Raw genomic sequence first — 17,069 nt, forward strand, 5'->3', positions numbered from 1 at the left:
TATGCAATAGAATTTATTCAACTATAAGAAGACAGATCATGACACTCACAGGAAATGGATGGGACTAGAGATCATTATAATGAATTAAATAGACTCAGAAAGATGAACATCACGTGTTTTCTCATACAGAATCTAGATTTAAATTTATGCCTCTCTCTCTATCTCTCTCTCTCTCTTGTGTGTATGTGTGTGTGTGTGTGTGTGTGTGTGTGGGGAATAAGACTCTCTCACAGGAAAGCAACAACAAAAATATATATTGTTTGTGGAGATAAAAATTAATCCAGCTACTAAGGAAGCAAGGATGGAGATTCCTCAAAAAATTAAAAATATCTGAGCATCAGAATGCACACCTGTAATCTCAGCACTTGAGAAATTGAGGCAGAAAGACTACTCCAAGTTGGAGGCCAGACTGAGAAAGATATCAAAACTCTGCCACAACAAAACAAAAGCAAAAAAACAAACCTAAAAAAATAAAAATGAAACTACCATATACACAGCTATACCACTCCTACATATATACCCAAAGAATTTTGTCAATATAACACAGATATACTTGTACATTCACATTTATTTCTGCACTATTCACAATAGCTAAGAAATGCAACCATCCTAGATGTTCATCCACAGATGTGCTACATAAACACACTGAGTGATGACTCAGTGGTTAAGAACACCGACTGCTCTTGTGGAGGACAGGGTTTGTTTCCAGTCACCCACATGGTGGCTAACAACCATCAGTAACTCCGGTTCCAGACAATATGACACCTTCTTCTGACCTCTGCGGGAATTGCACTAACACTGGTGTACTTACATGCATGCAGGCAATGCCTTCATACACACAAAATAAAAATAACAAATAAAATGTTTCTTTAAAAAGAAATATGTGCATATTTGTGCAGAGATCTGTGACCTGTCCCTTTATTTTGCTCCCAGAATCCTGCCAAGAGGGGCTATATGTTCTAGGCAGGACTAGTGAGAAAGCTTTTCTGAGGACTCTACTGTATGGGGAGAAGAGCAACTGACATCAGAGCTCCCCTACCTTAACTGCACAATCATCTCTTACTCAAATTCACAGTAAATTCATATAGCTAGATGATTGAGATAAAGTCATATGGACTCAATGGAAACCGGGGGGAGAAAGAGAACGAGATCCCCCTCTACATAGAGACAAGTAGATGCATCATGTGCCAAACCAAAGAAACGTTGCAATGCAAGAATGCTATTGCAAGGAATGGAGTAAACTGGGGCTGGAGAGATGGCTCAGCCGTCAAGAACACTTCCTGCCCTTTCAGAGGACCAGAGCTAAATTCCCAGCACCCACATGGCAGCTAAAAACTATCCATAACTCCACTTCCAGGAGATTCAACACTTCTGATCCCTGTGGCTATTGCATGCACGTGTGCACTTACATACACGTGGGCCAAACGCTCATGCACATAAAATAAACATAATAAATAAAAGCTGGGCATGGTGGCACATGCCTTTAATCCCAGCACTCGGAAGGCAGCGGCAGATGGATCTCTGTGAGTTCAAGGCCGGCCTGGCCTACATAGTGAGTTACAGGCCAGCTGGGGCTACAGGGAGACTGTCTCAAGAAGACCAAAAATAAATAAATATAAATATTTTTTAAAGAGGGAAAGTAGAATGATCATTTAAAGTGATAAGCCTCCCCTCCCTTCCTCCTCCCCTCCCCCTCCCCCTCTCCTTCCTTCTCCTCCTCCCCTCCCTCAGGATTTATCTTAAAAGGTCTGGCCTTGAACTTACACTGTAGCCCTTGTAAGGCCTCAAATCTATGATCTTCCTGCCTCAGTCTCTTAAGCAGTTGGGACCACAGGCCTGAGCTACCAGACTCAACTACTGCCTGCTGTTTCAGTACTCTCAGGTGACCAAGGCAGGAGGATGATGAATTTGAGGCCAGCCTAGGGCACATAATGAGACCCCATGTCAAAAACAAACAAATAGGGCCAAGAGTGGTGGTACTCACTTTTCATCCTCACACTTTGAAGGCAGAGCCTGGTGAATCTCTGTGAGTTCAAGGCCAGCCTGGTCTACATAGTGAGTTCCAGGCCAGCCAGAACTATATAGGGAGACCCTGCCTCAAAAAGTAAACAACAAAGAAATAAACAACCCCCCCAAAAACAAAACTGTATAGCCTTTTTCTGAAGAACTATAGGCACAGATGTTATTCCTAACAAACTTCTTAGAATTACAGAAGCCAAACTATATGCATAAGTAACTTAATTTTTTGTTTGTTGTTTCTATTTGAGGTGCTGTCTGTCCCTATAGCCTAGGTTGGCATGGAACTTTCTATGTAGCCCAGACTGGCCTCAAACTCAGAGCAATCTTTCTGCCTCAGCCTCTTAATGTTGGGATAACAAATGCGAGCCATCAATACCTGGCTTCATTTTTTTTTTGGTCCTTTTTAGACAGGGTTTCCCTGTAGCCCCAGCTGGCCTGGAACTCACTATGTAGACCAGGCTGACCTCCATCTCACAGAGATTCACCAGCCTCTGCCTCCCAAGTGCTGGAATTAAAAGCAGGCACCACCACACCCCCACTGGCTTCATTTTTATTAGTAAAATTAAAACTAGGACTATCCAAGTAACTCAGTGGCAGAGTACTTACTTGCTTGGCAGGTGCAAAGTCCTGGATTTAATCTGAGTACCACACAAGTAAACATTTAAAGAACTATAGAAAAATATTTTATAGTAGCTAAGAATAGAGAAAAAAGAAGGTGGCACTTCCTGTACTTCTGTACTGTGGTTAAAAATATTCTAAGGGTGAAGAAAAGAGAGTCTGTCAAAAGTGGACATTTATTAAGCCTGGCATGATGGTGCATGCTTTTAGTCTCTGCACTGGGAAGGCAGAGACAGGCGAATCACCGTGAGATGGAGGCTAGCCTGGTATACATAGTGAGTTCTAGGCCAGCTGGGGCCACAGGGAGACCCTGTCTCTAAAAAGGAAGGGGACTTGCATTGGGCTCACAGAACAGGGAGAACCAAACAATGCAGTGGGTAGGGGTAAAAGCACCGCAGCTGGGAAGGGAGGGCAGCACAGGTGAATAGGTCTGTGTTGTCACTCTTATAATGAGCAGGTACAGACACCAGTCTAAGTGGTGAGGTATTTTTCAGAGTAACAAATACTTTAAGAACTTTTCCTGAAGCACACAGTTTGAAAATCTGCCTTTCTTACCACTGTCCTCATTCAGATAGATCCCAAATATCCCAGTGCTTACAGTCCTACTCGTACTCATCACTCATATGATGGAGACTTTTTTCACAGTATGGTGATGATATTTATGAGAACTCTTGGTAGTCTCTGTGAAGGAGGGTCTAGGATTTTGTTCTCAGTGGTGTGTCTTTTCCCCTGTGTATTTTCTTGGGAAAGATTTGGTGGTCCCTTGATTATGGTGGATTGAGGATTCCACTCTTCCAGCTGGGCATGGTGGTTTGAACCTGCAATCTCAGCACTTGGGTGGCTGAGACAGAAAATCATGAAATTTATAAACAGCCTGGGCTACAGAATGGGACTGCCTCAAAGTAAAACAAAACAAAACACCCTACCATGATGGTAAGTGGGGCCAATGGCAGATCAGTAAAGTGTAGAAGTAGAAAGTACACCATATTATCTAAGAATAGATTTACCGATATGAATGAATGAATCGTAGGAAATAGTGGGTGATCAGGGTGATTAGGGAGGTACTCTGGGACAAGCAAGGATGAATGCATTCGATTTATCCCCAATTAATATGTGTTGAGGATTCCTAATCAAAAAATCAAAAATCTGAAGTTCTCCAAAGTCTAAATGTTTTTGAATGCTACCATGGCACCATAAATAGATAATTTTACTCCTAATCTCATGCGACAGTCTAAATTCAAATACACTAAAAATATTGGATAAAATTGTCTTTGTATTTATAAAGGTACATACGATACATTAATGAATTTTGTGTGTTCAGTTGGGTCCTATTTCCAAGATATTTCATTACGTACATTCAAATATTTCAAAACCTCTTACAAAGCACTTCTGGTCCCAAGCATTTAAGGTCAAGGATTTCCAATGTAGAATGCAATGTAGATAATTCATAGCATGGTACAGTCTAAGAGTAAAGTGCAGGATGAACTTCAACAGGATGAGAGACTGAAGTTAGGGCTTGCTGGATTCATTCCTCATTGAGACAGGAACCCAGAGGGAGGTAGCAGATAAGTAAGACAAGGGATGAATATGAGTGGCCAAGACCTCGGGCAAAAGCCAAGCATGGTGGCCCACTCCTGTATCCCTAGCACTTAGGAGGCAAAAGCAGGAAGATTGAGAATTTAAGGTCAACTTTGGCTACATAGCAAGTTGAGGCTGCCATGGGCTGAGAGTCTCAAAAAACCAAAACCAAAATCCAAACTAAAAGTGAACCAAAACAAAACCTCTCAGGCATGTAAATAGAGGAGAGAAGAGCCCAGAATTACTCTGGTGCCAGGTGTGGTGGCTCAGTCCCATAAGTCTAATAAATGGGAGACTGAGGCAGCAGAACTGCTGGAGTACAGAATGAGAACCTGTCTCAAAGAAATGACAACTGTGAGTCTGGGATATATTGAGATACTGTCCAACATAGTGGGACCAAGAGGAGGAACTGCAAGGGGAGCTGACAGGTTTAGCTTAGTTCCTCTTGAGCCTGACTTGAGCCTAACAGGAAATGGACTGGATATAAGCATCTGGGAAAGGCACAGTGTGGTGAGGTACACCTGTAAGTCCAGCACTTGAGAGGTGGCAACGGGGATTCCTGCAAGTTTAAGGCCAAACTGGTCTACACACTACATTCCAGCCAACAACAGCTACATAGAGAGACTATGTGTGATCTGAAATGACCAAAGTCAGAGAGAGAGAGAGAGAGAGGAGAGAGAGAGAGAGATTGATTCTAGCAGAGAATCATTAGAGAAGTTACTTAAAGTTAGCATCTTCCAAGTGCAGGAAGTATGAATTTACATTGGGGGCCCTGAGGAACTTTCCATTGTTTGTAATAATGTCTATGGGGAGCTTGCCTTGAAGAATATACAGAGAAAAGAAAAAACAGGAAGGTTTGCAGTGTCATGTAGCTTTATAAAGGCTGAGTTTCAGAAGTACTAAATAAATCACTATTTAGTTTCAGATGTTAATTTTGTTTTTGGTTTGGGGTTTTAGTTTTTGTTCATCTTTTAAATTTTTCTTTATTTTTTCTTTATATTTTTATGTTTGGCTGTTTTATATTTTTTGACAAAAAAAAATAGGGGGTCTCCAACTCCCTATATAATCAAGAGTGACCTTAAACTCCTGATCCTCCTGCCTCCATCTTCCAAGTGCTGAGATTGTAGGCATGTACCATCATGAATGGTTTATTAGAGCGTTAAGGACTAAACCCAGGGCTTCATGCATGCTAGGCAAGTTCTATACCACTGTGACTCTGCATCTTCAACCCTCCATTTCATTTTTTAATTTTTATTTATTTTTAATTTTTACTTGTTTTTTATTTTATGTGTATGAGTGTTTTGCATGCTTGTATGTAAGTGTACCCATGCCGTGCAGTGATTCAGAGGACAGAAGAGGGCATCGGATCCCCTGGAATGGGAGTTACAGATGGTTGTTAGCCACCATGTAGGTACTGGGAATCAAATCTGGGTCCTCTGGAAGAACAGCCAGTGCTCTTAACTGCTAAGCCATCTATTCAGCCCCTATTTTATTTTTGAGATAGGGTCTGGTCATGTAGCCTAGGTTGGCCTTGAACTCACAGTCGTGCTATCTGCACCTCCTGAGTGTTTTGAAGTGTAGGCATGCACCATCCTAGTCGGCTAGACTATTTTTTTATCAGAAAGGAAGATGCCGTGGGTCCAACCTAGAGCCTTGAACATTCTAGCCAGTTGCTCTACCAAAGTACAACATTCCCAGGTCTTCGTCACACCTTTTAAACCTGTATTTCAAGGTAAAATTTTATTATCTATTTAGAATCATTAATGCCAAAAGATAGTCTTGGAGGGTTGAAATGAGAGTTTTGTTGTCCGCTGTACTTTTTAAAATGTTTTTGTTAGTTCTTTGAGGTCTCACCCCCTAGCTGAGGATCTCTTGGCAATTGACAACTGCTAAGAGAGGAAGAGTCAGCTTTCCTTAAGGTTGTGTTCCCTGGTAGTTTGACTAGGCTCTGGGGCTTGTTCCACACTTGAGTATTTGGGCCACACAAATTGGACTCGATGGGGAAAAATAAAAGGGGACACAACGTTGCATGGGTGTGGAATGAGGGGGTGGATCTCCAAGGAGTTGGGGGTATTTTGATCAGATTTGCCCCTGTCTAAAACAAACACAACAACCAAAAAGTAAAACATCATGCACAAGATCTGCTTTTCTTTTTTTCTTTTCTTTCTTTCTTCTGTCTTTCTTTGGGGGGGAGTTGTTTTGTGTTCTTTCAGACAGGGACACACTACGTAGCCCTATCTAGCCTATAACCTCAACTTCCTGAGATCAGGGATTTTATACATGTACCACCTCACCCAGTAAAAACAATTTATTGAGTAGTTAATAGACAAGAGTTCTAGCTCTGAGCCTGTCCGTAGCTATGATTTTAGTCTAGTTAGTGCCAAGTGTATAAGATAGCTGACATTTCTATAGTATTACACACAACACAGATGCTATTCTAAGTATTTTAATGCATAAATAACTAGATACAAACACCCTAAGGTGTGGATACTATTATCGTGTTCGTTTTACAATCGGCGTAATTGAATAATGTATTCAAAGTCACCAAACACTCAGACACCATCAGTCAGAAAACAGAGCCCAAATTCACAATGGTTAACTTTTCAGACATTCGATTTCCTGTTTGTAAATAGGGATTATATTATCTCTAGAGTGCCCTAAATTTTACTGTTGCATGAATTTATAAAAAGTTAGTAGCTTTACAGAATCCGGTGTTCCTGAAAATTTGCAGCAGAGGGCAGCAGAAAGCACGACATGGAGGTTTTCGAAAGTGTTCCGAACTAACACTGTGTAAAACTTACAAACATTATACAAATACAATTTAATTGAGCTGGACGTGGTGGCACATGCCTGCAGTACTGGCACTCAGGAGGCAGACACAGGAGGGGATAACTGTGAGTTTGAGGTCAGCTTGGACTGCACAACGAGAGCCTGTCTCGGAAAGAGAAACATTTGGGCCAGCAAGATATTTTGTCCAGTGAAGGGGCTTGTGGCCAAGCTTAATGACCTCAGTTCTATCCCCAGGACCCACATCATAGAAGGAGAGAACCCACTCTGGTAAGTTGTCCTCTGACCTCCACATGCACACGTGCACACACACAGAGACACACACAGACACACACAAATGTAACTAAAAAACAAATTATTTCATCTTCATAACTGTAATTTAATGCACCACTAGAATTAATATAGTGTTGGATATTACAGAGTCCTAAACTAAAAACAGAGAAATAAAATCTTTGAGGCATTTTTCTTAACAATTTTTTTATTACCTATGAGACCTTAAGGAAATATCATTAGAACACAAAGGCAGGCTTAATTTAATCTAACACACTGAACCGAATGGATTTTTTGCTCAGATATTTTTATCATTTGAATTTTTTTTTCTCATCTTAGAGAAGCTCTGTGTGTGTGGGGTGTGTGTGTGTGTGTGTGTGTGTGTGTGTGTGTGTGCCTGTTAAGACATCTCCCATAACTGGTTTAAGTGTGAAGGAAAAATACACCCAAGGACATTTGTAGAGGAGATGTTCTAGGAGAATTTAGTCTACGTTAATCATTACCACACAACTGAATACTGAAATTAGTCTTATGTGCAAAAATCACAAAGTAGAAGTATGGGCTAAAGTACAGTACTTTGTAAATCATTTACGTGGTTTTCTGAAGAAACTGCAACATAAATTCTTCCTTCTAGATTAGTGTATACACAGGTTCTCAGAAAATGCTTGTTATAACTTATGTACGTTGGCAACCTAGTGACAGTACATGTCTTATACATGTCTTATCCCCAACACTAGGGAAGCATAAGCCGGAGGGATCATCCCAAGTTCAAGGCCAGCCTGGTCTACATACTGAGTTCCAAGTCAGCCAGGGGCTACATAGTGAGAATGTGTCTCCACTTTAAAAAAAAAAATGTAAAGAGGAAGAATTTTGCAAGATGAGACACTTAAAATACCTGTTAGAGATAGTAAATATTTAAAGTGCTGTAGATTATACAGCATATGATGCAACTCTGCCATCATAACAGGAAAGACACAGATAACATGCAAACAGATGGTTATGGCTGCATTCCAATTAAACTTTATTTATAAAAAGCAAACAAAGATCCAACTTGGTCCTATGCTATGACTTGCTTAATCTTGACTTCAATCAAGCAAACACACACACACACACACACACACACACACACCCCAACTCCTAGGTGTAGTAGCTCATACCTATAATCCCAGCACTTGGAAGGCTGAAGCAGGAGAATTGATTGCTTCATGGTTAGTCTGGACTGCACAGTGAACTTTAGGACACTGAGTGCCTCAGAGTGAGACCTTATCTTAAAAATACAAAATAATAAACCAAAAGCCAATACAACCAGTCATAGTGTACATAACCCTAAGCCTATGTCTTAGGACTTTGAGTCAGGGAGATCACGAGTTTAGGGCTAGCCTAAAATAAGATGTAGATCTAGTCTTGAAAGAAAGAAAGAAAGAAAGAAAGAAAGAAAGAAAGAAAGAAAGAAAGAAAGAAAGAAAGAGAAAGAAAGAAAGAAAAGAATGTAGTGGGCTGTAGAGATGGCTCAGTGGTTAACAGTCCTGCTCTTCCAAAGGACCTAAGTTGGGCTCCAGCATCCAAAGAAGGAGGCAGAGAGAGAAAGAAAGAGAAAGAAAGAGAGAAGGAAGGAAGGAAAAGAAAATAGATATTGAATAGGACATTATAATAGCAACTTTGTTTTGGGTGCTTTCTGTATAACACCCCCAATATTTCAAAAAATGGGCATTGTGATTATAACTGCCACAGAAAAAAAATGACACTATGACAGATATTAAATACTGAAAATATCGTATTTGAGGAAAAGAAGGGAATCAGCAGAAGTGGGAGTGAGACTCATGAGAGAGTAATGGGGGTGAATATAATCAAAGTATATTACATACGTGTATGACATCATAATGAAGTTTATTATTATGTATAATTAATATATATGCGAATAAAGAACTTTATAAAAATAAAAGCGTCCTTCCCAAGATCATACAGATACTGTCTACTGGAGGCAAGATTCAAAGCCAAGTTTACAAACTCCAACGTCTGTGTTTAGAACATAGCATTCTGCTGCAAATGCAGTATAGAATTTGCATATCAATGCTCAGATGTCATTGAGGTATACAAATAACTTATCCTCCATCTTTTAAATTTTATCCTATTAACATTTTCCTTAATCAGTCTCACAGCTATGGCCTAGAATTATATCACTGTTGATTTTATAATGACCTTCCACAAGGTAATTTAACATTACTGATGCACTGTTTAAACATCAACCATGTCCTATCACCTTTGGTACAACATTCACATGTGTCAGGGCCTCATGATGTGTGGTCCTTGTCTGCCTACCACATTTCATCTTTACCTGTTCCACACAGAACCCAAGACCCTAGCTATGTGGAGCCTATCCCAGTTCCTCCAATCCCAGAGATTTTTTTTTTCTTTCTTTCTTTCATGAGATCTTATGCTCTTTATTCATTCATCCCTGGCCCATCTCCCATAACTTTCAGGTCTTATATCAAAATGTATGCTTGCAGTAAATTTGAGAGTAAAGCAAACTCCTTATGATTATGTATAGCCGTCAGGAGCGGTGGCATATACCTCTAAACCTATCAATGGGGAAGTTGAAGCAGGAGGATCAGAAGTTCAAAACCAAACCCAGTGAGTTTGAGGCTAGCCTGACTACATTACATCCTGTCTCAAAAACTCTAAAAGGGGGAATGGAGAGATGGCTCAGCAGTTAAGAGCACTCGTTGCTCTTCCAAGAAACCTGGGTTCTGTTCCCAGCACCCACACAGAGGCTAACAACAGCCCATAACTCCAGTTCCAGGGGATTCAACACACCATCTTCTCTCCACTGTGGTCACTGAGCGCATGTAATGTACCTATACACATGCAGGCAAAACACTCATAAAATATGAATTAATCTTTTTTTAAAAGTTTAAAAATCAAATTGTCTGTTCTTGATGAACCCGGTGGCACACGTGGGTAATCCTGACATTCAAGAGAAAGCCACAGGAAGATTGCTGCAAATTACTGCAAATTCTAGGCCAGTGTGGTCTACATAGAAAGCTCCAGGCCAGAGAGGGCTATATAGGGAAATTGTCTCAAAAACAAATAAGGAACAATAAAACCTGTTCTTTAGAGATGAAATAACCATTCAATCATATATCTTATATGATTGATGCCTTATATGTTCATGCCTGTAGAGGCTAGAAATTAATCTTGGGTGCCAATCTTCAGACACTGGCCACCTTGTTTTTTGACAACATCTCTGACTGGCCTGGCGTTCACAAAGTACAGTAGGCTCAATGGCCAGTGAGCCTGGGGGATCCACCTGTCTCTGCCTCCCATACTCTAATTACAGAGGCACACCACCATGCCCTGTTTTTTATGTGGGTTCTGGGGCTCAGACTCAAGTTTACAGCAAGCTATTGAGGTATTTTCCTAGCCCTATGTCTTAGTTTGTTCTTCATTGCTGTGACAAAATACTCTGACCACCACCAACTTGGGGAGGAAAGGGTTTATTTAGCTTACATATCCCAGGTCACAGTTCATCCGGGAGCCCAAGGTGGGAACTCGGAGCAGGAACCTGGAGGCAGGAGCTGGAGCACAGGCCATGGAGGAACGCTGCTTACTGGCTTGCTTCCCTGGCCCCTGCTCAGCCTGCTTTCTTATGCTACATAGGCCCCCACCTGCCCAGGGGTGGCACCACCCACAATGGGCTGGGCCCTCCCACATCACTCATCCAGAAGATGCCCCTCAGACACTGGCCATAGGCCAGTGCAATAGAGAAAATTCCCCAATTGAGGCTCCCTCAACCCAGGTGTGTCAAGTTGACACTAAAGCTATCCAGCACACCCTATATTATTCATTTTTTCCAAGTTACCATACAAAGTAATTGGTTTCTTATCACATCTTTGTACATATATGTAATTCACTTTGTTCTTATTCATCCCTTTCCTCTACAGTCTTCCTCCATCCCTTCTGCACCCCCCTTGCTGATCCTGTTCCTCTCTTAGAAAATAGTTACCCCTTCTGCTTTAATGAAATATGGATTCCGTTACCTCCCCCTTTCCTCCACCCTGTCCCTCTTAAGATCTTCCCTTCTCATGGTCCTCTCTCTCTCTCTCTCTCTCTCTCTCTCTCTCTCACACACACACACACACACACACACACACACACACACAAATTCACATATGTGCACACAAGTCTAGATTCTACATATAAGGGAAAGTTTGGCCTTTCTTCCTGAGTTTGACGAATTTTGTTTACTTCAATGTTATTTAGCAGTATCTACTACCACTGATCTCTGCAAATACCATGATCTCATTCTTCTTACAACTGCTTTATTTTCTTTCTCCATTCATCTGTTGATGGACATTAGGCTGGTTCTGTTTCTTCACTATCGTGACTAATACAGCAGTAAATAGGAATGTGTTGGGGAACCCTGCTGCTAGGGTTGTAGTCTTCCATGTCCGGATAGCTCTAAGGGGCTCGGCACCATATGAAAGGACTCCCCTTCTCAGCAGGGGGCCTCCTGCTCTCTTTCTGACTTACCTGGAAAGTGCCGCCAAGCACGGATGCCTGACCTTATTTGGAACATGACCTTTGGCATAGTTACCTGGATTAAAAACTACCCCCAGGTTTTTTCTATATGATAATTAGGCATTGTTCAGTAGTCGGATGATAGGAGCCTACTGCCACATGTAAATAAAGCATACTATGAGCACCTATCAGCTGAAGCATTGGCTACTGCCTCCACACTATATTTTCCATAACCCCCACTGAATAAACGGAGCTGTTTCACTGAGTCTGGAGCTGTTTGCATCATTGAACCTGCCTCCCTGGAAGGGCTTTCTTCCAACAGTGCTCACTGGCTGTCCTGACCCCGCTCGTCGCTTTTGCTCCCTTTGTCCTCATGGACCGGTGGCCAACGACCCACGAGGAGAGGGAGCGACCCCACAGGGATGTGCAAGTCTTTCTGTAGTATGCTCACTTACAGTCCCTGAGGTTTATACCCCGGAACAGTATAGCTGAGTCATATACTAGCTCTATTTTTAGTTGTTTTTATTTGTTTTGTTTTGTTTGACACAGGGTCTTACTCTGTAGCCCAGGCTAGCCTCTAACCCATGGTGAGCCTCCTGCCTTGGCCTCCCAAGTGCTAGGATTACAGGCATGAACCAATGCGCCTGAATTCTACTTTTTGTTGTTGTTGTTATTTGAGGAACCTTCACACTGACTTCCGCAGTGGATTCACCAGTTTATATTCCTGTGAGCAGTGTGTGTTCTTTCCCCACATTCTCACCAGCATTTCCTGACATTTGTGGTTTTGATGATAACCTTTCTGACAAGGATTAGATGGAATCTCAATTCAGTCTTAATTTTCATTTCCCTCACTCATCCATATTTCAGTTCCTGTTACAAAATATCATTTGTGATTAACTATTCTTCTGCAATATAAATTTGATTTTCTTTTTTTGAGACAAGGTCATACACTGTGTGTAATAGTATGTACTTCTATTCCCAGCAATGAGGCAGCAGGACCACTCCCAAGTTCAAAATCAACCTGGACCACATAGGAAAATATTGCCTCAAAAACAAATAAATATATCAATTTTTTCCACACCAATTTTACTAAGTAAATAAATAATTCTGTGTTTTGTTCTGCTGGGATTCTTGTGTGCAAAGGTAATATGTGCATCTGGCAGTAAAACTCTTCATTTCAGAATATATAAAAACTTGGTGCAGAAGTATTAGTAAATATATTTTGCCATAATTCAGATTTTTCTCTATATTCTATTTCTTGACATCTCATAAATTGGAAAAATCAAAACTTATGACCATTTTTTAACAGTACTTTTAATATTTTTTCACAAAAGACATTAAAAATAAGGAACAAATTTTCTAGTTTAGAAATTCAAATTTCTTACCAGGTGTGGTGGTATACACCTTTAATCCCAGCACTTGGGAGGCAGAGGCAGGTGGATCACTGTGAGTTCGAGGCGAGGCTGGTCTACATAGTGAGCTTCAGGACAGCTGAGGCTACAGGGAGACCCTATCTCAAAAAGACCAAAAGAAAGAGAAATTCAAATTTCTTTTTCTGAAACTCACTGCATAGCTCAGGCTGGCCTTGACCACATGTCAATCTTCCTCAGCTTCCAAGTGCTGGCCTTACAGATATGAGCTACCACACTTGACTTGATCTTAGTTTTTATTACAATAATTATATTATCATTACATAAAATAAAAGGCTGTTCTCATTCTTTGGAAACATATACTCAATTAATTTAGGGTGACAAATACACTGAAGCCACCAATGTACTCTCAAATGTTTCAGAAAAAAAGAAGAGACAGAAAGAGGAAGTAAATATGGCAAAATAATACACCTGATTAATGTACATGTTGAAAATATGGTGTTCCTTGTACTATTGTCTCAAGAGAATAGCTAATAGACTACTGCTTTTGAACTTGAGAAGTGTTTGTAGTTGTGAAGAGTAGCAGAAATCTGCAAAGTATCCATATCATAACAGCAACTGTTTTCCTTTTGTAAAACCAAGTTATCAGTCTGGGTACCGTAGTGTATGTCTGTAATTCCAGCATTTGAAACGTAGAGGTAGGAAGATCAGGAGTTCAAGACTGGCTTCAACTCTATAAGGAGTTTGGGATCATCCTGTACTTAATGGGGTCCTGTCTCATAAAACCAAACAGAAAAATCATTGCTGCTGTGATAAGGATATTTAACAGATTTTAAATAATCTTCTCACCTACAAAAAAAGATTCAAAAGCTCTGAAACAGTTACTTTGGACTGGCTCATGCAAGAAATGCTAGAAAAATATCAATATGAGTATGCCGAACAACCCGTATATATTCAAGCACTGACACATAGCACAAAAGAAATATCCTTTGAGTGGGCCTAAGACTGATTCAAACAAAAGTTCACCCATGTGTTCCCTATCTTTAATACAAAAAAAGCAGGCTTTCCCCCAAAATCACCCAGATAAGTTTGAAAAGCAATAGCACTCTAAATCATATCCATTTTTAATATATTCTGCCACATAAAACAGCACCATCACAAGCTCACTAAACAAATAGGACTCAGATTCAATGGGGATGTAACTGATTTTGTTCTCGAAATGTCATCAGCATAACTGAATTCAACAGCTATGGTGTCCCTGAAAATTCTGCTTAAGTTGTTAGGCCTTCTTGTTAAAATGCAGAAGCTAAACGGTGTGGCAATTGCTGAAACAGGACTGAATAAAAGATGTAACAAAGCAATGGAAGGCTGGGCATTGAAGTGCACACTTTTAATCCCATGACTGAGGAGGCTGAGGCAGAGGATTACTGCACGTTTGAGCCCATCCTGAGATATATAGTATATCTAGACCATCCGGGGTTACATAATTAGACCTTGTCTCAAACACACACACACGCACACGCACACACACACACACGCGCACACACACACACACACACGCTCGCGTGCGTGCGTGACTTTATTAACAGAATCAGGCTGTGTGGTACATGCCTATAATCCCAGCAGGTGAGAAACTAAAGTAAGACTATCATGAGTTAAAAGCCAGCCTGGACTACAGAGGGAAAGTCAATTTCAAAAAATAAGAGCCATAGCCATGCAGCTGGGTTAAGACGGCTAGCTTTTCTGAATTAATGAGAAAAGCATAACTTTTCCTTTTTCATCTTTCTGCCTTTTTTTCTAAGCATGCTTCAGAACATGAGGGCTTAACTCAAATGGCAAGTCTTTCTCTCTTCCTCCTCCTCCCCATCTTCCTCCTTTGGGCAGCTGCTGAAATACGCATCTTCCGTATCCTGGAGTTATTCTTTTAAATTCTAATAAAATAGTCCTTGCGCTCCAAAAAAGTTTTAAAAATTAATTAGTAAAACTAAATGAATTTGATCAAACTAGTCAAAGATTTCAGGGTTTGTTTTTTTTTAAAGAATATTGTATGCTAGACCTGGTGACACACCTATAATTCCACCACATAAAAGGCTGAGTAAGGCTACACAACTATCACAAGTTCAATGCCAGCTGGATCTATATCATGAGTACTAGGCCAATTAAGGCTACATAATGAAACCCTACCTCAGAAACAAAGAAATAAATAAACAATCAGACTGTAGGGTCATTTCGCAGAGCAGATTGCATTTATCAAACTTTTCAGTGTGTTCTACACATACACCAGACTTTGCAAATAAAATCTTGGCTACAAATAAAGTTCCATGGTTCTAAATAGACAAGTACCTTAAAACTTTGTTACCCAGCAGATGTGGTGACTCATGCCTGAAATCCTAGTAGTCAGGAGGCTGAGGCAGAAAGATTGCTGCTATTTTAAGGACAGCTGAGGTTATAGAGAGAGATCTTGTCTCAAAAAAATAAATTAAATAAAAAAGAAAATTTTAAGATAGCCTAGTTGCATACGCCTATAATGCCAGTTTCCCAGAAGGCTGAAAAATTCAAACAACAGGGAGGAAAACTCAAAGTCTGACTGGCTTGCAGATTGATTACAAGGCCAGCCTTTAGTGAGCTCCTTTCTCAAAAAGAAATCTAAAATGCCGGCTAGGGGTAGAGTATTTGCCTAGCATGTGCAAGACCCTGAGTTCAATGCCAAGTACTGGGGGTGGGGGGAGAACACCATTTTACAAATGACCAAAATGACATGAGGATGTCAGAGAAGGAAGTGTTTGGCTTAATATTTCTTTATTATCCAACTTTTCAACTCCATTGTTTGCTCAATTCCCAGTCACCTCTGATTTAGTAAGCTAGAAGGCCTTTCAGATGTCATAAAGAATAGGGCAGATTCTCATGACAAAGGGCTAAGAAAGTATAAGAAGAAAAAGGAGAAATGGCAACAGATTTGTAGGACTCCTTGCCTCCTTTTTCTTACCTTCACCAAACAGTCCACTTCTTTGATCCTGCAGAAACACGATGATGAACCCAACAGAGATGAGTGAGCCAGCCAGAGCTGTTTCCAAAAAGTTCTCGAGTGTCTCACTGACAAGACCCTTAGAATACTACGCTGCTGGTTGCATTGCCCTTTTTTATTTAACTGATCCTATGGAAAAAGAGTTGTTTCGCTTAAGACTAATTTGTGCTAAAGAAGGAGTGGGAAGTCCCAGGAAATGGGGAGGTAGTAACTGACAAAGCCTCATCAGGCCACAGAATGGTGTTTCTTCCCCTTTTTTGAAAAATGAAACCTATCTGTGGAACTGTCTCTTGTTAAAAAAAAAAAAGTTGATGGCTGCACATTATAATAATAAAGTATCTGGTAACTCCCTTCCAACTGAGAGCCACAGTCATGTATTACTTTAAAAATAATTGTCTCATCATTAATCTATGATTTTAAGGAGCATTATTTCTCATTATCTAGAACTTTAGTTGGGTGTAGTAGCTCATATCTGCAGTCCCAGTATCTGGAAGGCTGAGGCTGAAGGATTGCCAAAACCTTGAGACCAGCATGGGCTACATAGTGAGACTGAGTCTTTAAAAAAAAGTCTTGGACTGGAGATATAATATGGCTCAGCTGTTTAGAACACTAGCTGCTCTTACAGAGAATCCAGGTTTGGTTCCCAGCACCCACATGACATCTAACAACTGTACATAGCTACAGTTTCAGGGGATGCCTTCTTCTGGCCTCCATGTGCATTGCACAGACATGGTATACTTACATACCTTCAGGCAAAACACCCATATACATAACACAAAAATAGAGGCTGGAAAGATGGTTCTGTGGTTAATAGTATTGGCTGTTCTTGCAGAGGACCTGGGTTCGATTCTCAGCACCCACATAGTGGCTTAACAACAGTTCTT

At 40.6% G+C, this 17,069-nt stretch overlaps 1 protein-coding gene across 1 annotated transcript in view; it reads right to left on the reverse strand.

The window, feature by feature from the left end:
• The window catches only part of CUNHXorf21 (chromosome unknown CXorf21 homolog), a 22,140-nt gene extending 5,869 nt beyond the window's left edge, over positions 1-16,271 (reverse strand). The window contains exon 1 of the mRNA XM_008822727.3: positions 16,147-16,271. The gene's annotated coding sequence lies outside the window, so the exon portion shown is untranslated. The remainder of the gene's footprint in view (positions 1-16,146) is intronic.
• Between the last annotated feature and the right edge of the window lie 798 nt (positions 16,272-17,069).

This window comes from Nannospalax galili, unplaced genomic scaffold, assembly GCF_000622305.1.
Source record: "Nannospalax galili isolate Female #2095 unplaced genomic scaffold, S.galili_v1.0 scaffold7, whole genome shotgun sequence".
Classification (NCBI taxonomy): domain Eukaryota; kingdom Metazoa; phylum Chordata; class Mammalia; order Rodentia; family Spalacidae; genus Nannospalax; species Nannospalax galili.